Source organism: Macaca nemestrina, chromosome 19, assembly GCF_043159975.1.
Source record: "Macaca nemestrina isolate mMacNem1 chromosome 19, mMacNem.hap1, whole genome shotgun sequence".
Taxonomy (NCBI): Eukaryota; Metazoa; Chordata; class Mammalia; order Primates; family Cercopithecidae; genus Macaca; species Macaca nemestrina.
The window spans coordinates 19,982,757-20,005,917 of NC_092143.1; the positions used below are offsets into that span (position 1 = coordinate 19,982,757).

The 23,161-nt window shown below is 36.4% G+C and overlaps 1 long non-coding RNA gene across 1 annotated transcript in view; it reads left to right on the forward strand.

The window, feature by feature from the left end:
• Positions 1 to 1,652: 1,652 nt before the first annotated feature.
• LOC139360110 (uncharacterized) overlaps positions 1,653 to 23,161 on the forward strand; it is a 119,818-nt gene continuing 98,309 nt past the window's right edge. The window contains exon 1 of the long non-coding RNA XR_011617230.1: positions 1,653 to 1,760. This is a non-coding gene — a long non-coding RNA (uncharacterized lncRNA). The remainder of the gene's footprint in view (positions 1,761 to 23,161) is intronic.

Below are 23,161 nucleotides of genomic sequence, written 5' to 3' on the forward strand. Positions count from 1 at the left end.
TTCATAATTTGATCTGATATAAAAATGGATGATTGTGTTTCTTATTCTTGTTAATGCAATCAATTATTTTCTACTTTCCTGCTTTCAACAAAGAAATTTCAGAATTAACTGTGGCAAATCGTCAATGACTTTCCTAAGAACGAGTTTTTTTTCTAATAGACAATAGAAATACATCTATAGCTTATATAAGAAAATAGTTTTCCCCTCTCTTGGATGCTTGACTTCTATTTGCTAAGAACTTGGTGTTTATGGGTTACTGAAGAATAAATGAAGAACATAGTTGTATAGGTTAGGGTTTGCTGTGATCTTGTATGACAGTTAATAATCTTATACTAGAAAACATGTTAGTTTTTCAGAAAATTTATAAAGATTAAATTTTAGAAAATGTCAATGTCTTGTAAATATAAATGGCGATAACAAAAGGTTTTCTTCATCTGGATAGTTGTTTTATTTTCATTAATTTACTGCTCATTAGGCTTTCTGGTAACCTCTGACTACTTATTTGAGGTGTGTCTGAACAAATTTAAACCTCAGTTTCTTCCCTGCTGCTTATTCAAAATTCACGTATTTCCCTACAGGGACAGTACAGATGATAATCAGGGCTTATATTCAACATTCTAAAATGTTATGACCTATTCCAATAGGCTGTGAAAATACTGAAATGCCACCCCACCAGAAAATAGTAGGAGCCCTACTCCTACAAGAGCCCTCACTGTACAGCTTTGTGTCTCCCCTAGGGATCCTGAACACAATATATGGGGCTAGAAATGTTAGGAAATTGATATTGAGATTCCTAACATCTGGGAAAGGTATGGGATTAGAGCTGATCGAACAATTCAGGGGAGAGAAGAAAACAAACCTCAAGAGTTAAGCTAAAACATAACTTGGAATAATGTATGTTCTTTGTGGTCACTTTTGTATATAACATTAAAAGCCTGTGGTTAAGGCGAAGCAGCCCAGTGGTTATCACAGAGTCCATTGAATGTTATATCAAAAACAAGACATCCACAAGTATCAGCCTGGGTTTTATCAGTGTACCGAAACCACATGGTGACTTAAACAAGGAACATTAAATGTAAAGAATTATTAAACTATAATAAAACAGTAATCATGAAATACAATAGAATTCTATACAGTATGCAAGGGCTGAGGAAGCATACCCAAGGAAGAAACATCTTGAAAAGAGTCCCTCTTCCTATTGCTAAGGATCAGACTTCCTTGGGAAGGTACAGTTGCAACCCACGGGAAGACACCAAGGGTCACTGCTTTGTCCAAGACTGGGCTGGTCTGCAGTAGCTGGTGAGGCAGAGAGTCAGCTACCAAGGTTTGGGTGAGCCTCAGCTCATGGCTGAGTGCACACATGTGAAGAGAAAGTGGGGGTGCTAGGTATAGCATCTGTGTTGAGGGCTGCAGGAAGATGCCCATCAGGCTGGATCAGGACTTCGAGGTCACTAAGGGATCGCGACCTGGGGCACAGCCACACCAGATACCTTCCCACCCACACTGCAGACCAAGTGTACTGTTGTTGGTGCCAGCAAGAGAAGCTTCTTCCTCCTGCAAATTTCCTCCAGCGCCTTTTCCTAAGAAAGCTTAATGTTGTTCTTACTGTAAAGGATAAACACTAAAAGTATGTCTGTCCTTTATTACAGAGTAAGGGTATGAAGGTATTTCTGGAGCTGAAAGGCAACAAATTGAGAACTGGCACGCACACCCCAAAATATTTCTGTGCTAAATACATCTTCCTACAGACACTTTTAAAGGTAATGTTTTATTACTATTTCTTTAAAAATTTGTGGGCCCTTCATATTTAAAAAAAAAACAAAAAACCTCTAATTGGATAACTTTGTGGATGACAACGCTGTGCTTTCAGCTTTTTCATCTTTAAAATGGGTTATTGTGAAGATTAAACCAATGATATTTGTAAAGTACGTAGCGCAGAGTCTAAACCCAAACAAGCATTTTTTTTTAATTTATTTATTATTATTATACTTTAAGTTGTAGGGTACATGTGCATAACGTGCAGGTTTGTTACATATGTATACTTGTGCCATGTTGGTGTGCTGCACCCATCAACTCATCATTTACATCAGGTATAACTCCCAATGCAATCCCTCCCCCCTCCCCCTTCCCCATGATAGGCCCCTGTGTGTGATGTTCCCCTTCCTGAGTCCAAGTGATCTTATTGTTCAGTTCCCACCTATGAGTGAGAACATGCGGTGTTTGGTTTTCTGTTCTTGTGATAGTTTGCTAAGAATGATGGTTTCCAGCTGCATCCATGTCCCTACAAAGGACGCAAACTCATCCTTTTTGATGGCTGCATAGTATTCCATGGTGTATATGTGCCACATTTTCTTAATCCAATCTGTCACTGATGGACATTTGGGTTGATTCCAAGTCTTTGCTATTGTGAATAGTGCTGCAATAAACATACGTGTGCATGTGTCTTTATAGCAGCATAATTTATAATCCTTTGGGTATATACCCAGTAATGGGATGGCTGGGTCATATGGTACATCTAGTTCTAGATCCTTGAGGAATCGCCATACTGTTTTCCATAATGGTTGAACTAGTTTACAATCCCACCAACAGTGTAAAAGTGTTCCTATTTCTCCACATCCTCTCCAGCACCTGTTGTTTCCCGACTTTCTAATGATCGCCATTCTAACTGGTGTGAGATGGTATCTCATTGTGGTTTTGATTTGCATTTCTCTGATGGCCAGTGATGATGAGCATTTTTTCATGTGTCTGTTGGCTGTATGAATGTCTTCTTTTGAGAAATGTCTGTTCATATCCTTTGCCCACTTTTTGATGGGGTTGTTTGTTTTTTTCTTGTAAATTTGTTTGAGTTCTTTGTAGGTTCTGGATATTAGCCCTTTGTCAGATGAGTAGATTATTCATGTCTAAAACACCAAAAGCAACGGCAGCAAAAGCCAAAATTGACAAATGGGATCTCATTAAATTAAAGAGCTTCTGCACAGCAAAAGAAACTACCATCGGAGTGAACAGGCAACCTACAGAATGGGAGAAAATTTTTGCAATCTACAAGCATTAAGTTTTAAGTGTTAAACCAGATTGCCGTGTAGCCTCATTACTGCACTTTTCATCTGAGCATGTGTGGAGTCAGGAATCAGATATAATAACACCTCTCTGCAGAAAAAGAAAAAAAAAACAAAAGTGGGGAGGACAGAGAGGCGCAAATAACATATTTTTTCCTTTTTACTGTCTCTGATCTATGACTGGCCCAGGGTGCACGCATATGTAAAACATCGAATTGTTTTGAATTATAAATTAAATGTTTTAGAGAAGTCTGTCATATTTATGACTTATTATATTTCTCTCAGTATTGTTTACTCTTGGTTCAGATATACACCCACATATACCCACATGAGCACATGCCATCCTATGTAAATTCTACACGATTCTTGTTGCTTGCTTCCAGGTATTTTATATTTTTGTTAACTTATATATTTCAACACTAGCAAGCGATGTGCTTAGGCTAACAAGCTGTGAACTTCCAATCAGACTCTCTGAGTCCTATAGCAAACCCTGCTTTATGAACACCACTACATCATTATACGAGGAGCCAAAGGGAGTTTCAGCATCTAGGTATTCCGCCTTCAGGTTTCTGGAAAGTCCATTTCCCTGCAACGTATACCTAATTCAAAATAAATAAAGTAAAAAGGGAGTCTTTGCCTTCCCTGACATTAAAATGAACTTAAAAGCATAACAGCTGATTACTGTACTGGAAAAATTCATCAAAATGCTTTATTGAAAGCTCTGCACCCTGATTTTCAAAACACTTCATTTCATTTGAATTTTCTATAATATAAAAGGATTATGTACTTGAGGTTGTCTCTCAAATAGAAGAAGGTTCTTTTAGTTCTTCAGGCAAGGCTTCCTTAAGTAAATAAGTAACAGAAAAAATCATATTATATAAAGCATATGTAGAAAATTTTCTGGCTGGGTGCTGGGCTCACGCCTGTAATCCTAAAACTTGGGGATGCCAAGGTGGGAAAATTGCTTGAAGCCAGGAGTTAGAGACCAGTCTCAGCAACAAAGTGGGACCCTGTCTCTACAAAAAATAAAATTTTTTAAATAGCCAGGTGTGGTGGCACCAGTCTGTAGTCCTATGTACTCAAGAGACTAAGGTGGGAGGATCCCTTGAGCCTCGGAGTTCGAGGATGCAGTGAGCTATGATCATGCCACTGCAGTCTAGCCTGTGCAACAGCGTGAGACTCTATCTGTAATAAAAAGAAAAAATTTTCTTTCACAAAAGCAAAAATATTTGGACATTTTATATTTAATATAGCTAAGCAATACAGTTTATGTTGACAAGTTTAGTTAATTGCTAGGAGACACATTACTTATGCAAAATAATTCAATAGGGAGCAGATATTTTAACCCTTTATTAAAAGCAAAATTCCTGATTTATTTTTATGCGTTTTATGAAGAAGATACTCCATTTATAAATTCAAGTTTGGTTGGCCCTTTCTTATCTTTTTGTTTCAATATTTGGAATACTTGCATTTTCTTCTTTGTCTAGGAGCCTTTGAGTTTTTCTCCTTCATTTTTATCCTCTCATGTTCTTGTTTCTTAGCAGCATGCTTAGCTTCTACTTATTCACATTCTGCTCCTGCTTTGTGACTTGATCTCTCTCTCTCTCTCTTTCTCTCTCTCTCTCTTTCTTTCTGATGGAGTCTTGCTGTGTACCCAGGCTGGAGTGCAGTGGCACGATCTCGGCTCACTGCAACTTCTGCCTCCCGGGTTCGAGCGATCCTCCTCCCTCAACCTCTAGAGTAGCTGGGATTACAGGCACCCACCATCAGGCCCAGCTAATTTTTTGTATTTTTACTAGAGACAGAGTCTCACCATGTTGGCCAGGCTGGTGTCGAACTCCTGACCTCAAGTGATCCACCCACCTTGACCTCCCAACATTTTCATTTTATTCTAAAGACACCGTCACATTGGACTAAGGCACTAACCTACTGCAGTATGACATTATCTCTAGTACTGAGGACTAGAACTTCCATATCTCTTTTTGGAGAAACAACTCAATGCATAACAATGTCTTTTTCATCTTAGAAATTAGTGCTATGTTACTTTAATGGCAAAAAGAAAAGGCAAGTATTCCACTTTTACAATCTAAAATGCCCACTATGTAATACAGAGCAGACAAAGCCTTACAAGTCTGTATAAAGCCACATATTAAACTGAGTCCAGCTTTTTATAGGCAGCCTGCTCAAATTTGAAACATAGATCTTCTACTCAAATCGTTTTTTACTTTTTCAGCCTATTTTGGTAATTTAAGCTATCTTTAAAAGTTAGCAAATTCAGCAAGATATTCTCATTAGTATTCATTAACCATGAGAGATGCTCCATAGTCTGGTAATATTCTTTGTTTAATGCTTGAATTTGTATTCACCATCTTTTTGTCTTAATTGTCCTCACCAAAGGATTGTGTATTGCGATGACATTTTCAAGAACCAGCATTTTCATTTACTTATTTCCAGCATTTTATTAGTATTATTTCAATGTGATTTCATTAAATTTATTTTACTCTCTCTGAATCTTTTATTGAATACTTATTTCATATTTATTTCAACTTAATAACAGTATTTAAAGCTGCACATTACATATAGGATATTTAAATAGCTGAGTGTACTGCTATTGATGTGATTAAGTTTGATCTTTATGATCATCTTGAAGGATTTTATAAATGTTTTATGTAAGTGACTTATTGAAAGAAAGCTTCCATAAAATATGTATTAAATTGACCATCTGAAATATGTTATTTGGCTCCTCCTCGCAGTTGTTTATTATTTGCCTGCTTGCACTACATGGAAATGCAAAGCTAAATCAGAAAACCGGTTGTGATTCCCAAGTTTAGATCATCTTCCGATCATTGTAACAAATACATTTGATGAAATGTGCAATGTTATATGGGACTAAAGTACTTGCCTATTTTACCTTTAAGATAAAATGTTTACCCAGAAACATTCCACAAATAAAATGCAACAGAAAGAAAACATAAAACATATCTTAGTAATGTAAGATGTTATTAGAAGAAGAAACTGGGTTTGGGATATATGGGAACCCTTTGTACTATCCTTGCAATGTGCAACGTTGCACATTGCATCAAATGCAATGAGAAAGACTGATGCCTCTTTCTTTGCAACTGGTCTCTGTTTATGTGTGCCTGTGTGTGTGTGTGTGTGTGTGTGTGTGTGTGTGTGTGTCTATGTTTTCTTTCTGGCAGTTCCATTTTTGCCCTCAAAATTAACACTTTGCCCCTGAAATATATTAATAAAATCATTTTTATTAATATGTTTCACCTCATAAACAAAATAAGTCATATTTATATAGGACTAAGAAAAACATTGATCATAGTACTTCTGATTACAGAAATAATACATTTTACAAGCAAAAACCTGAGAAACTACATAAAATTACACACATAAAAACGAAGAGTACATTCACCTTTCCATCATAATGACTGTTGACATTTTGATGAATATCCTTCCAAACTACCAGAGCAGAAAAGTGCTTGAGCAAGATACTGTATCACAGCATTGTTTCAGATTCTATAAAATACAAAAAAGGCTTGTTTAATAAATCTTGCTCCATCATAAAATGAATTACTCTGTAAGTATTACAAGAAATGGAATAAATCAATGTGTCAACATGGAAAACATTCCACAGCATATTTTTATTCAAAACAACAGCAAGTTGCAAAGCAGTATGTCAGGTAGAATTGTGTTTTATTAATAAACTTTTAATTTTAGAACAGTTTTAGATATACAGAAAAACTGCAAGGATAGTACTGAGAGTTGCCACATACCCCAAACCCAGTTTCTTCTGGTAACATCTTAACATTAGTAAGGTATGTTTTCTGTTTACTTTCTGTAGCATTTCACTTTAGGAATGTTTCTTCATAAAGATACAAATATCTGAATATTTTTATTTGATGCTAAAAACCTTTGCCTTTTAACAAAAATGTTTTAATGTCTCTTAATTTGGTAAATGATAAAAAATGAAATTCTTATTTTCTATTCTTTGTCTTTTACTGCATCAGCTTTTTCACAAAACTACTGCCTAGCATTAAGCTGTTCATCTCCCAGGTAGCTGTTGTACATATCTTTATCTATAGTTATGCCTACCTCTACAGCTATAACTATATTTGCATTTTCTCTGTATCAGTGAGCATTGTGTTTGCTCCTGTCATTGTTTTTAAGAAGATAGTATGAGTGTACTAAGTCTTTGAATAACTGAAAATATCTTTCTATAGCATCCTTTCTGTTGCATCCTAACTTGATGAAGCGCAGACGTTGTGAGTCACAGTACGTTTCATAAAAGCTTTCCATCTTTGGCATGTTTGTGTTTGGGTATTAGTTTTGTTCATTCACAATTTGAGAAACACGGACACCTCTTTCTCTGCAACCCGTCTGTGTTTATTTGTGCCCATATGTGTGTGTGTCTGTGTTTTCTTTCTGGCAGTTTCATTTTTACCCTCTAAATTAAAACTCTTTGTGTAAATATATCTTGCAATAAGTTTCTGAACTTTCATGTAGATTATACATATATTTTTAAATTTTTTACTTAATGTTTCATTTACTGTTTTGTTATAAAATTGTTCATTTTCTTATAGGACAACTATCTTCACCAGCTAAATGATCTATTTTGCATCTTCAGAGAAACTTCTGTGGCTGCCTCAGAGGGGCCCAATCTTGGGGTAAGCAGCTGGAAAGACAGCTGACTACTCATGATCAAGATCCTACAAGGATCTTGCACCATGATGAATTATCTTCTTCCAAAGTGAAATAGATACAACTGAGTGTGTAAAATACACAAGTAAATCTTAGAGAGGAGATATTCCATTTCCCAGTGAAGTAGATGAGTAGGTCACTAATAAAATTCATTTTGCTGGTGAGGAGAGAAGCACTGCAACTGCAGTGAGAACAAAGAGGATAAATTCGCAAATCTCAGAATAAGTCAGTATCCCTGAATTTGCCAAAAAGAGAGTATAAAGGCCATGTTGTAATCCATGCTGAGGCGGTGGGGCATAACAAATTGTGGCACCAAGTTTGTTTCATTTATGACAACTGCTAGGAATTCTTCATTGTTGTTATTTATTCTGAAATAGTGAAAATGTATGGTATGGTAAAGTATATTGTGGCCATGAGAAATCCCATAGGACTGGCTGCAAAGTGTGATACGGGGATATGCAGGCAGATGAGTATATCCAGGCAATAAACCAAGTCTGGTGTTGGAAACACTGCTGCAGCTTTAATAGTGGCTCTGTTAGGGCTGGGAAACAGCAAGTGATGGTCAAGGATGAGTCCATATGCCAGCCCTGCTTTATGAAGAATTACACTGTGAAGTGTCCAAGGTACCATAGTGCTCTTGAACCAGAAGGGGAACAAGTGATCTGCAACCAAGTCAACTGCTCTGTATTTAAAGGGCGGCCTGTGTTACTGCTGCACTGAGGATTGTACTGGCTGAAGTGCATGTTCAAAGAAGGTTAGAGTCTTTTTGTTCAGATAATTGTAAGTAATATAGATAATAACTTAGAAGAGGTCAATACTGAGCCATGCTGTCCACAGCCATCAGCATTTTCACTGTAAAATTGAATTATTGGAAACATATTTTGAAAAGGAAAGAAAAAGAAAAACCAGAGGAAACCAAAAAATCTTTTTCAATATCTTTACACTCTTTTCCTTTGAAATAGTTCAAGCCAAATTTAAAAATATATATATTTTGAGATTTGCACTTTAAAATGCAGAAATGTATCTAGCTTCATCCTTCAAAACCAAAACTCTTTAAGAATTTGGAATTAATAAACCTTAGTATTGTTCATTTGCCAATTAAAGTGCAAAGAGTAACTGCCAAAGGGTATTAAGGTATGAAAAGTTGAAAACTTCAGTTCTTAACACCTTTTCATCTGTAAAAGAAAAACGAAATAAAATTTATGTTTTATTGCCTCTTCTCATTGACTGAAGTTTGCAGTGCTATACAGTCAACATTTTTTAATAGTGTAACAGATGAAGCTTAGCATTTACTATCATTTTAATGTGTACCTACTCACTTGATTTAAACAGAGGAGATGTTTTTAAATCACTTTTCTTGCTACCTATGCCACATTTATTCCATTCCTGAGCGCTGTCATTATATTTTTTTATCTTCTCTGAGAACATGATGTTTTTATCGTATGTCATGAAAACATTCACATAGACTTCCACAGATTGTTTTGAGCTTGAATGTAAATTTTGAGTTCGGCATTCAGTCATAGTAAATGGTATCAATTCCAAGAATTCATTTACTAGCAGTTCACAAAAGTTTTTGTCTCGTTAACGCTTTAAAAGCTTAAAAACGGTTAAAGATACCAAAGACCTTTTATCTATGTGAGTTATACATATATATATATATACTTAATAGAAATTAACACTGAGGAATTCTTGAAATATTTGTCATTTAAAATAATACTTTCATTACATGTCTACATTACATTCTATAACATACATGTTATACAAATAACATTGTTATTGAAAAAAATACTTAAAATAGTGAGAAGAATGTCATTGTTTCATAATTTTGCAAATATATTTAATGTCTAGCTTTGGAAAAGATATCTGGGTTCTATATTTAATTTTGCAATCAATCTGTTACAACATGAAAATAATGTGGTTTCATGAAAATGTATTTAGAACTGATAGTATTTATTTCAATTTTAAAATTTATTATTTTTTGTAGAGGTGAGGTCTCACTTTATTGCCGAGGCTGGTCTCAAATTCCGAGGCTCAAGCAATTTTCCTGCCTCTGCCTTGCAAAGTGCTGGGATTACAGACATGAGCCACCACACCCACCCTATGACAACGATTTTAAAGCAGCTACTATAAAAAAGCTTAAGTGAGCAATTATAAGCACTCTTGAAGCCATTAAAATAAAAGAAGAAGAAGAAAGAAAAAAAGTCTCAGCAAATAGAAAACCTCAGTAAAGAAACAGGAGATATAGAAAACAGTCAAAAGGAAATTTTAACTGAAGTATAGGACAGCCAAAATTAAAATATTGCAAGAATGGTTCAAGAGGAGAATGGAGAGGAAAGGGAAAATCACCAGTTATCCTGAAGGTAAAACAATATAAATTACCCAAACTGAGCAACAGAGAGAAAACAGACTGGGAAAAAATAAACAGAGCCACCTCAGGTACTCGCAGAGCTATAATAAGAGATTTAACATTTGTCTCATTCAGTGTCCCAGAAAAAGGATGTGGGTGGGGCAGAAAAAGTATTCAAAGAAATAAAAAATAATAATATATTCCACAGAATGAGTAAAAACAATTTTGTAAATCATGTATCTGATGGGGGCTTGTATTTAGAAAATATAAGGAACTCAATGATAACAAAAAATAACTTATTAAATGGACAAAGGCACTGAATAGACATTTCTCCAAAAAACACACAAATGGTCAATAAGCACATGAGAAAATGCTCAACATCATTAGCCACCAGGAAAGTACAAGTCAAAATTACCATGGTGTACAATTAATACACCATTTAACATTCCCATTAGTAGCTTTCAGGCTTCCATTTCCATTGCGGAAAACAGGTTGTCATTTCCTCAAGGTAGTCAAATTACTTAACTGCTCAGTAAAATGAGGTTAATCGCATTCACTTTGGAAGACTGAATTAATATGTATTTGCTATAATTACAGCAATTATTGTCGTGCACATTATTATGAATTCAGTCAGATTATTAGCCCTATCTCACTAATTCATTTACTTTCGTTAGTTTGGATGAATATTTAAAGTAGTCTTGAACTGAGAAATGTATGGAAAGATCCTATCACATTGATTGGCATATACCATGTGGTCAATAAACGAAAGCTATAATTATTTATTTCTAAACAATTTAAAGTTTCCTCAAACAAACAAAAAACAAGATAACACCCCAAGATGTGAGGGAGCTGAATCTCTCCTAGGTGTTGGGTAGCACCAGGGACTGGCTGCACAAGGTCAAAGAGGTTATTTGGCAGCTTTCTTTCAACTGGCCCATACAGAGCACTTCATTCCCTGCACAGCCTTCACTTCTTCCTAGTCCAGATTGATGTCTGGAATTTCATCATTCAGCTCCAGATCCTTTCTCAAGGCCCCCAGGGGGCAGGCAACCACTACGGGCAGAGGGCCACAATGTGGAGGCCCTTTTTATCAGCCAGCTGTTGATGGGTTTCCTGGCTGGAGAGCCCATGAAAGAGGCCCTAGGTGAGGTTAAGCATACTGATGGACCCAAAGACCTTGACATACAAGTCTTTGATGCCAATGAGCCAGCAGATGGTGATGATTGCCGATAGCAGTATTTAATAACCCCATTTAGATAATTGTGAATAGTTTTCTTTGATACTGCTCAAAACTTGACGAATGTTAAACTTATCTTAAAGGTTATTTGCAATGTTCAATCTGAAACCATATGAAAGAACTTTTCGTAGTTATATAAAAATCCACTGGTCTATCATGTGCCTTGAATGGATCTTACGCATGTTTGACTTTTTAACATGCATTAGTCACTTGGAAACTATTGGTCTACTGAGCTATGCAGATCTTCAAATGTTAATGCACTTTATTACATAATATAAAAAATCACTTTCATTAATATCACCACTGTTGTCATCAGAAAGATAAATCTTTAAGTATTAGGAAGTGGTCAAGCTAAAGATGGCAGATAAAACTTTACAAAAATTTTAGTTTTTGCTCAAAACTTGAATTTTGTTCCTGTTATTTTCCTTCAGTTGCAGACTCACTCTGTTCATTTACAATAAAATGTCTGCCAAATACTCAAAACTAAATAACCCTAAATTGTCAGTCATTCTTTCAAGTAAAACTAGTGTTGCATGCAAAAATCTTCTAGTTCTGTTCACAACTTATCAAGAACTGGTCTCAAAGAAAAAGACATATATATTTTTTTACATATATATATTTTGTATAAAACATATATATATATATATTTTAATTTCTATTATAGAGACATGGTCTTGCCATGTTGCCCAGGCTGGTCTCAAACTCCTGGTCTTGAGTGATCCTCCTGCCTCAGCCTCCCAAATTGTTGGGATTATGGGTGTGAGCCACCAGCACCTGGCTGAAACCTCAGAAAAATCCCGTGTGTACCCCACCCTTAGCTCCAGCAATCAATGGTCTGATTCATTTCACTTTGTGTAAATGTCTTTGTGAGTCAAATAAACCTTTTTTTAATAAATTACCTAGCCTCAGGTATTCCTTTATTGAAATGCAAACTAATATAATTCACTTAGAATAATGGTCTCCAGCTGCATCCACGCTGCTGCAAAGAATATGATTTTATTCTTTTTTATGGCTGTGTAGGATCCCATGGTGTATATGTACCACATTTTCTTTATCTAACCTGCCATTAATGGATGTTTAAGTGGATTCCGTGACTTTGCTATTGTGAATACTGCTGCAAGGAACATACAAGTGCCTGTGTCTTTTTTGTAGAATGCTTTGATTTTGTTTGGTATTTTCCTTTTTGAGGTTTACTTAGCTTTTATATGTCTATATTAACATTTTCAAACAAACTGGTCAAATTTTTGGCCATACACCCCCCTTCATTTTTATTTTTGTGCCATTCTCAACTCTCTTATCTTTTTGAAACCACAGTTACACTAGTGTTAGATCAAGTGATATTTTTCTACAATTTTCTATAAAGGTACTTGAGGGTCTCCTCACTTAACTTCAATCATTTTTTTCCCATCCATCAGACAGGACACTTCCCGCTTCTGTCTTTTCAAGTTCTCTGTTCTTTTTTGTAGAATGATTTGCCTTTGCTTGGTATTTTCCTTCTTGAGGTTTACTTAGCTTTTATATGTCTATATTAATATTTTCAATCAAACTGGTCAAATTTTTGGCCATACACCCCCCTTCATTTTTATTTTTGTGGCATTCTCAACTCTCTTATCTTTTTGGAACCACAATCACACTAATGTTAGATCAAGTGATATTTTCCTACAATTTTCTACAAAGGTACTTCAGCGTCTCTTCACTTAACTTCAATCATTTTTTTCCATTCTTCAGATAGGACACTGCCTACTGATGTCTTTTCAAGTTCTCTGTTCTTTTCTTCCGCCGTCTTGAATACACTGATAACTATGTGCAGTGGGTTTTAAATTTGTTGTTACATTTTTAGTCCAGGTTTTTCATTAGCATGGTGTTTGTTTCTCATCTGAGATTTACTTGATTCTCTCATTATAACCATATTTTTTCCTTTACCTCTTTCAACATACGTATACTGGCCATTTTGGATTCAGTTTCCATGAATGGCGTTTCTCCTTGACTGCAGGTCAAATATTTTTTATTTGCATTTGTATCAAGTATTGATTACATACTGAACATTATGGATGATATGGCATAGACAGTCTGAATTGTGTTAATTTTCTCTGATGAGTTTTGATTTTAGTTCCAATAGGCATTTATTTACTAGGTGATTAATTTAAATTTCTCTATGCTTGTGTTTAGGTCTCATTAGGACAAATCTGTGGAAAGCCCAAAGTATTTTCCCAGCCAGTCTCACTTACTAAAACTCAGCTTCCAAATTCTCTCTCCATTTTTTCACAATTAGATTTTTTTATTTTAAGAGTGACCTTTCTATTGTCACAGTCTGATATCTGCAGGAGTTAACAAAGTCATTTCACAAACTTTGTCATCTCTCAGCACTACTTACCTTCTAGCATCTCTACTCCCATCTACCCCTTTAGTAATCATTCTCTGGTGTGCCTCTCATAGTCTCTGAACATGCACTGCCCAGCTTTCGGATAGAACTCATGACTGACAGGTTAATTCACACAAAGCCTTCTGCATCCTCTCCTCTGTGCAGATTTCTATTCTCTGGAATCTTATCTTGTAGATTTCAGCTGCTTCAGAAACCCTGCAGTCTGATCTCTAGAAGCTCAGAGAGAGTATTCTGTTTCACCTCTAGCTCCTTGTACTAGAGGTCAAGAAGTTGCCCACACAGAGAGCCATACATTGACCCTGGGATTCACTTGGTGAGTTTCTCTTTAATAATGTATAACAGACTTGCTTTGCCTATTGTCCAAAGCCTGTAAACTCATACCTCATACAACTTGCCTGTTTTTTTCTTTAAATTATGAATATAGGGCTAATCCAGTACCACTTATTCCATCATTGTAAAAATAAAAGTTTCCTTGGAACTCTTGTGATTTTTATAAACATTTCATAGTAAGTTGGAAATGGAAAAATAAGTTCTATCTTAAATTGGGACTCAATGTGTAGATTCTTAATTTAAAATAAAAGCACAAGAAGGAACAAAACTATTGAAGCTCACCAGGACAAAAACTAAGTATCAGATAAGCCTTGGACTCTTTAGTTTCATAAGAGACCTTGAGGAAAATGAATTAACCCTTTTATTTAAAACTTACTATAATGGGCCGGGCGCGGTGGCTCAAGCCTGTAATCCCAGCACTTTGGGAGGCCGAGACGGGCGGATCACGAGGCCAGGAGATCGAGAGACGATCCCGGCTAACACGGTGAAACCCCGTCTCTACTAAAAAATACAAAAAAACTAGCCGGGCGAGGTGGCGGGCGCCTGTAGTCCCAGCTACTCGGGAGGCTGAGGCAGGAGAACGGCGTAAACCCGGGAGGCGGAGCTTGCAGTGAGCTGAGATACGGCCACTGCACTCCAGCCTGGGCGACAGAGCAAGACTCCGTCTCAAAAAAAATAAAAAAAAAATAAAAAAAAAAAACTTACTATAATGTATGTACTGTATCACTGTAAACTCAAGCAAAATAATTTCATTTGTTACTAAAATAATCTCACTTAGCATGGGAAAACAACCCTCCAACACTTGTATCATACATGTTTTGCACATATAGTAACTTCGTTTCACTAACCATAAATAACTTGCAGAAGATCACAGACCTAGTTGATTCTCGGCAATTAACTCAATACAGTTCTGATGTCCCCTCAAGAATAATCACTAGTAGTTTCACCAGGAATTTATTTAAAAACGTGAGATGGTTTGACTGTGTCGCCACCCAAATCTCATCTTGAATTGTAGCTCCCATAATTCCCATGTGTTGTGGGAGGAGCCCAGTGGGTGGTAATTGAATCATGGGGGTAGGTCTTTCCCATGCTGTTCTTGTGATAGTCAGTAAGTCTTACAGGCTCTTACGGCTTTATAAAGGCAGTTCTCCTGCACATACTCTCCTTCTCTCTTTGCCTGCCACCATGGAAGACAAGTTCTACCTTCTGCCATGATTGTGAGGCCTCCCCAGCCATGAGGAACTGTCGGTCAGTTAAACCTCTTTCCTTTATAAATTACCCAGTCTCAGTATGTATTTCTTAGCAGTGTGAGAACAGAGTAACACAAAAGCCATCAGCATAAAATTTCAAAGAATAAAAAAGAAGGTGGTCTATCTTAATCATCAAGAATATGGGATTTTAATTCAAATAAAACCACCCAGAGATTTTCCAGATTTACTTCTTCTGAAACATTAATAAGCAAGAAACTAAAATAATAAAACCAAAAATAAAGCCTTTCCATACAAATTAGAACATAGTTTCTTAGTTGCCAATGTGTACAATTAAAACTCAGATGTCGTAGATGTTGCACAAGCCTTCTCTATTTTACCATCTCACATATATTTTAGCTTCTGATGATGACAATAAATTTCCACTTAATCATAACAACTTTAGTTTCATGACTTTCTTTACATATTACTGCAAGTGATTTGGGCACTTCAGATTTAGGTATTGCTGCAACAGTTGTTTGTATTTATTTTTTAAATTTTGTACTTTTTGCCCAAATGAAAGTACCAGTCATCTGACAACAAACACAGATCATAGAACCTTCACATTCATCATCGCTCAAAGTTAAACTCATCCATAAGTATGAGTTCTTGAAGCAAAATGTATTTACTAAAAGCTTTTTCACAATGTACTAGGTTGTTTCTGTGGTCAAAAACTACCATAAATATTACCAAAATGACAACAGTAAGTTGTACACAAAATTTTAAAGTTTGCTTGTTACACATTAAAGTTAAATTTATGACTCTGTTTCTAGATTTTCTTCCAAAAGTATCTTTGCATTTATAGACTCTAGTTATTGGAAAGCTGTAGAATGGCACATCTAGGGGTCTTCTTTTTTTTGTTTGTTTTTTGAGATAGAGTCTCACTCTGTTGCCCAGGCCCAACATCCACCTCCCAGATTGAAGCGATTCTCCTGCCTCAGCCTCCTGAGTAGCTGGGATTACAGGTGCCCACCACCATGCCTGACTAATTTTTGTATTTGTAATAGAGATGGGGTTTACACCATGTTGGCCAGGCTGGTCTTGAACTCCTGACCTCAGGTGACCCACATGCCTCAGCCTCCCAAAGTGCTGGGATTACAGGCATGAGCCACCATGCCTGGCCACATCTAGGGTCTTCTAAGTATGACCCCTTACACAAAATACCCTATGAAACTTTACATTTATTGCCCAGTTTGTCTTGTAGATATTTTCTAGACCCTGAGTTATTATAGCTCAATTGTTATGTTTGTGTGTTTGCATGTGATTCTCCCAATGTTCTGCTAATATTAGTCAAATTTGTTTGTAAATTATTGCTAAGTACCTACCACATTTCTAGAAATAGTCTAGGCGAATTTTTAAAAACACTTACTTAAAAACTTTAATACTCATGGTTTGAGTATGAGGATTGGAAAGAGGACATCCCCCTGAAGTCGATATGGGCCCCTGAGACTTAGGGGGGAACAGTTAATGGCCCATCCTGCTAAGGACAAGGTCCAGGGTCACCTTTGGCTGACAGGTTCTTTTGGTGGGTTCTGGCTGAGCTTATCTGCAAGGAGTTGTTGGTATGAGTCATAGGCCAGACTGGCCCCTGTTGTGGAGAAGCAGCTTACAATTTCAAAATGGGACAGGTAGCAATGACCAAAACATGCCAAAGCTTTCATGTAGCTTTCATCCTAGTTGAGGAAAATAGTCAATAAATACATAGTATAAACTACGTCAAGTGATGACAAGCTCTGAAGTTTTGGTGAGATAAGGAGGACGGTGATGGAAGGAGAGCAGTGCTATTTCAGATAGTGTGGTCAAGGCAGCTCTTTCTAATCAGATGAATTACAGCAAAGACAAAAATGAAGTGAGAAAGTAAATTAAATGGAATGAGTTGGGTGACAGAGTTCTAGAAGGGGAAAATCCCTGAGCTTTGGATTTACTTGATGTGTTTAAAGAACAGCAAGAAGTTCAAAGTAAGTGGAGTTGAGGGAGCCAGGGGTGAGTAGGAAGAGTTGAATTCAGTGAGGCAAGAGGAGCTAACCTTACAGGCCATTTCAAGCGTTTTGTCTTTCACCTTGAGAGAGACAGATAGAGCCATTAGAGACCTTGAAGTGGAGAAATGAGATGTGCTGCTGTGTGTTTTAAAAGGATCCAGCTGAGTGCTATGTTACAGAAATACCATAGGCTGGCAAAGGTGGAAGTAAAACCACCAGTGATGATTCTTCCTGTGATGAATAACAATCCAGATGCCATGAGAGACGGTGGCGCTCAGACTTGGGTAATGGTAAAGGTGTTGAGAAGAGGTTAGATGACTAGATGACGGAAATATTGTTAGGGCAGAGCCAACAGAATTTCCTCCTGGATTTGAGCTGTAAGAGAAGGTGTGAGATTTCAGAGAACGTGAGAGACGTGAGATGATGTAAGAGAAAGTGACAGGCCGAATGTGATTCAAATTTTTTTTTTTTTTTTAGCTGAAGCAACAGATTAGTTGAAGTTTACATCTATTAAGGAGGGAAAGATCATATCTTTGTGGAATGTGTAGGTGTAAAGGTAGGGTGGGGGTGAGACTTGTTAGTCTGGGGTTAGTGACAAGCTGAGGTGAAAGACACAATGAAATATATATTAAATATCATATGAGTGAGATCACCTAAGAGTAATTATAGCCAGAGAAGGAAAGAAAAAATGAGTACTGATCCTAATAGAATTACAAAGTTGAAAGGGCAGGGAGATGAGGAAGATTCAGTAACAGTGCCGGAGAAGGGGCAGTCAGTGAAGTAGGAGGGAACTCAAAGACAATGGTGCACTGGAGGTCAAACGAAGCAAGTGGTTCAAGAAGAAAGAAGTGATCTAGGTACAAACTATGGCTAAGAGAGAAAGAGGAGGACTGAAAAATGACCATGAGGGAGGAGGACAGTCATTGGTGACCTTGACAAGAATAGCTATAGTGATAAAAGCCTGATTGAGGGGTATTCCAGAGCATATAGGAAAATAAGAATAAGAGACAATGAGATGGATGACAATTTGAAGATGTTCTGTAGTCAAGAGTGACAGAGAAGTGGAACGGTAGCTGTGAGGTGATGTGCAATCAATAAACTGCAAGTTGAAATCTTTATGGAAAAATTCACATTGATAAGAAAGAGAAGACAGCTACAAAGTAGACCCAGGAAGAGGCTGGTCTTGGATAGCAGCACACACAGTTTCTCCATTGAAATACCAGCTGCTCAGGAGGCTGAGGCAGGAGAATCGCTTGAACCCGGGAGGCGGAGCTTGTGGTGAGCCAAGATTGTGCGCCATTGCACTCCAGCCTGGGCAGCAAGAGCAAAACTACATCTAAAAAATAAAATAAAAATAAAAAAATAAAAATTACGAGGCAGGGCAGAACATATGGGTACAGATGCAGGTAAGGAGGGTGGATTTGGAAGATGAAGCAGATGGACGCCATTTTCCAATTGCTTACATTTTCTAGTGAGTTAAGAAGGTTATCAGCAGAGTATGGGGAAAAGAAAAAGGAACTAGTGAAGGTTTGATGAGAGGCAATGTAGAAAAGTGGAACAGTGAGTTGGGGAGCTCAAAGAGGATTACAGAGACTATTTGAGGGAGGAATTGTGATTTTAAAGTGAGATTGATCATTATTGACTGAGAGATGTATTGTTTAACATTGGAATTAGAGTATTTCTCATTACACTTAACTCTCACCATCCTCTGTAGCCAACCCCATCACAAAGAAATAATTGTCGCTTCTACTATGATAATATTTTTTAAAATGGGAGTCACCTCTTTGTGACCATTTTATCTTAAAATTTAGAATGAGCATTTTTATATCAATATGCATCTACTTCATACTTTAAATTGCCACAAGTATTTCCTTGAATTACTCTGTTATACTTTAAGCATTCGAATATTTTCTAATCTTTTTCAAATTTTTGTTAGTGCAATACAGTTTGAACAACCTTGTATATAACACTCTGCCTAATCCAACTATGTGCTTTGTTGGAATATATTTTTCAAAAGTAACTACAAGCAGTTCATCCATGTAAAGCTCGTGATACATACTGCTAAATTGCTTTTGAAAAAAAGTTGTACTTTATCTATACTTTGACCAACAGCTGATGACAATGATTTCCCTATGTGCTGGCCATAACTGAGTGATAACATTCTCTAATATTTATTCCAGTAATTCTGTTTTGGTGACTACTGAACACAAATCAATTAGTATTCTGAATCTATAGAGAGCATTTTATGAAATTATATAATAAACAAGTATGAAAAGCATCGGCTACCTGAAACTTTCTAATACTTATTCTTTGTTTTACCTTAAAAACTAAATTATATATAAATGTGCCTATGCATATGTTAATCATATATGCAATTTGTATATATTAACCATATACATATATAATTTAGTCATATATGTGACTTGAAGTTATATAAAAAGATATTTCATTTGAAATACATTATGCATGGATATTAGCACCTACTGAAAATTTATGATCTTCATCCCTGTTCTCTCAGCCACTGATTGTATTGACTTTCCGTAAAAAACAAGTACCTACATTTCAAAAGGGCAAAGAATGTATGCATAAAGGATATCCACACGAGCATGAAATTTGTATGACTTACAACAGAAATGGCAATAAATATGTCCCGAATTTTCTGGGACAACCTTCATACAAAAATTTTATTTATTTATTTTGAGATGGAGTTTTGCTCTTGTTGCCTATGCTGCAGTGTAGTGGCGTGATCTCAGCTCACTGGAACCTCTTCTGGTCTCAAGCAATTCTCCTGCTTCAGCCTCCTGAGTAGCTGGGATTACAGGCGCACGCCACCACACCTGGCTAATTGTATTTTTAGTAGAGACAGGGTGTCACCATGTTGGCCAGGATGGTCTCGATCTCTTGACCTTGTGATCACCCGCCTCGGCCTCCCAAAGTGCTGGGATTACAGGTGTGAGCTACCACAAGTGTTCAAAAATTTTCTATAGTATTTATTCTATAACGGTGTATTCTATAAATATAATAGAGATATCAATATTTCTGCATCCAAATTATGCTTACAAATCTCTCAAACTGAGATTATACCACAAAAATTCAATATCTGCTCACGTGCTCTAATATTTAGCTTAAAAACACAATCTCCTACCACAAGGAAAGGATAAAACAAAGGACGCATCTGGGATAACCTGGGTTGTCGGTGCATTTTATTGCACTAGGGCATCTTACGAATTTTATAAATAAACATTTTAAAGACAGTTTATTGTAAACTATTTTCCCCACATAATTTATTTTTTTCTATGTGAGAATGAATGTTTTTAATGAATTTGGACTAGCTAATACAGAAGCACATGTCAAGGCCATCAGAAACTAAAAAGGAGATGAAGAGAAAACTTAGTATTTGTTGCTCAAGACTCCTAACTCCTCCTTGCATATAAATCAACTGTAGAAAATAGTTATATGTTGGGTGTCAGGCCTGGCACGGTAGCATTTAAAGGAAAAACAGCAAACTTTTCAGAAATGACTCTATTCCATAACACAATTTACAAAGTATTCTAACAAAGAAATGTCTCTTCTCAAGGTGTGTGTGAGTGGAAGAGAATGATGATTATCATTATGAATTTCTTCACCTCCTAATACTGTATTAATGATTGGACTATTTAGAAAAACAGTAGTTTAACAAGAACTCTCTATATAAGACATAGTTTGTTTTGTTGTCAACAATATAGTTTGAAAATTCTAATAAAGATCAGGGAAGTAAACATGATTGTATTTTTAAATTTCTTTGTGTTTCCTTATAAATTTCACTTGACCATTTTCAAAATCAAACCAAATTATGAGTCACTTTCACAGATTTTGTTGTAGAGGCCTCCCAGGCGATCTAGGGATAGAATTTCTAATAAGAAAGAAAATCATCTAGCAATGATGATCAACTCTGCTGGGTTTCATGCTCAGATTATTGCTTCACAGCAGGCTAGGATCATTCTCATGATACGGGATAATTAGACTGAGTTTTCCATGTAGAGTACTATTGTCAGCATTTCCAAGAATAAAATAGTATTAGCTATCACTTTTAGAGGCCTGGAAACATACTAGACACTGTATTTTATCTGATTTGAAATACATAACCACCTTATGATGAAGCTATGTATTATTATCCCTGTTTTGTAATGAGATAACTAGAACTCAGAGAGGCCAGGTGGCATTCCCAAAGGCATAGAGTTGGTAAATAGAGAAGGCAGAATTCATGCCCATCTGTTCAACTGCAAAGCTTGTACTCTGTGTTACTGGGCTGGTGTCTGGTAATGGTGGTGCTGTATATTCTGTACTCAGGAGTCTAGGAAAAGCGGAGTGCAGAAAGCTCTTACGACTTCTGGAGGCTACCACAACGGAATGCAGACAAGCAATGAACTTCAGAACTACCTTGGGGATAGTCAAGTCCTGAAAAGCATGAATTGCATTATTCTGAATAGTTCTGAAATAAACATATATGTAGTTTTTTCACCAGCCAATCCAGTGTCTGATAGGCAAATGAAAATGATCTAATACGAAACCCTTTCCATGATTTTAAACCTGATCATACCCCTTGACTGTGGTTCACCTGAAATGGCTTACCAAGTGCTCAGGCTGCTCATGTAATGCTGCTCAGGGGTTCCTCTTGGAACAGAAATTTGTAAGTTGTACTAATTAGAAGAATGATCTGTATTTCCAAAACTTTTTATTGCCCTTGAAAATGAAAACTTAGCTTTTCTCTTTAGTTTTAAATTTTAAACAGAGATCTCACATTAAATTAGAGGTCAAAGATTAATTTTCCACTAAGGGTTTAACTTGTGATTAAAATGATTATTCAATCACTTTATTGTTTTATTCATTTTATTAAATCTTTATTATTTATTAAATAATAATGTTAGATATTAAATCAAATTAGTTACATCGAATTAATGATCACAATATGCCAATATAATGATCTAATATTTAATAGACATACAATTAAATCTCAACAACTTATCAAGAATAGTCCTTTCAAAGAATTGCTTCCCATGATTTAATCACATCTAGTTTTTTTCCCTTGCGGAGCTTCCTTTCTAGATCAATACGAAATAAAAAGACAGCAGATAAGACTGGTTCCTTTAGAAGTTCAGGCCCCTTTAAAATCACCTTCTTTGAAGCAAAGGCAGAGTAAAACTCAGCAACCAGTGATAAAAGACACCAAATATTGACTTATTATGTACAAGAAGGACTTTTTTATGGCATCTTTTAGGGATGGTAATTGTGAAAAAGAAAGAAAGAGAAAATTGGTTCCCTACAATGACTGCCAGTACAAATGAATTTATTAGTGAGCAAAGTAGACAATCACCTTTGTGGTGCGAGTTCAAATGATATCCAGTTTACAATCTTTTAATTCTTACAAGGCTTAATTAGAGACTTTCCTCATAGCAACTACTTAAACTTAACACAGTTGCTTTTCCAGACACAGGCTCCAATTAAACTCCTGGATTGAAAACCTGAGCCAGCAGGCAAGATAATTGATATTTAATTGGGGGAAGGTAGGGAATGATTCCAGAAGAAAACTAAAGCCAGATGTCTGTCAAAGGCAGAGAGGAAAATCAGGAATGAAACCCGAGATGCGGGTCAAGTAGTCGGCAGAAGCAGACATGCCCACCAGAAGCACCGACTTCAAAACCAGAGTCAGGCTCAACTCAGGAAGGAAGCCTCGTAGGCTCGCTCTTGTAGAACAGGCACCAATCAGGCCTGAGGTTCAGGCTTCTGTTAAAAAGATCCAGAAGCACAAGATGAAAGAACTGAAAGGTACCTCAGGGATCACGATCTGATCATTTTGACAAATGAAATCTCTCACGTCCAGAGAAATGAAGAAAGT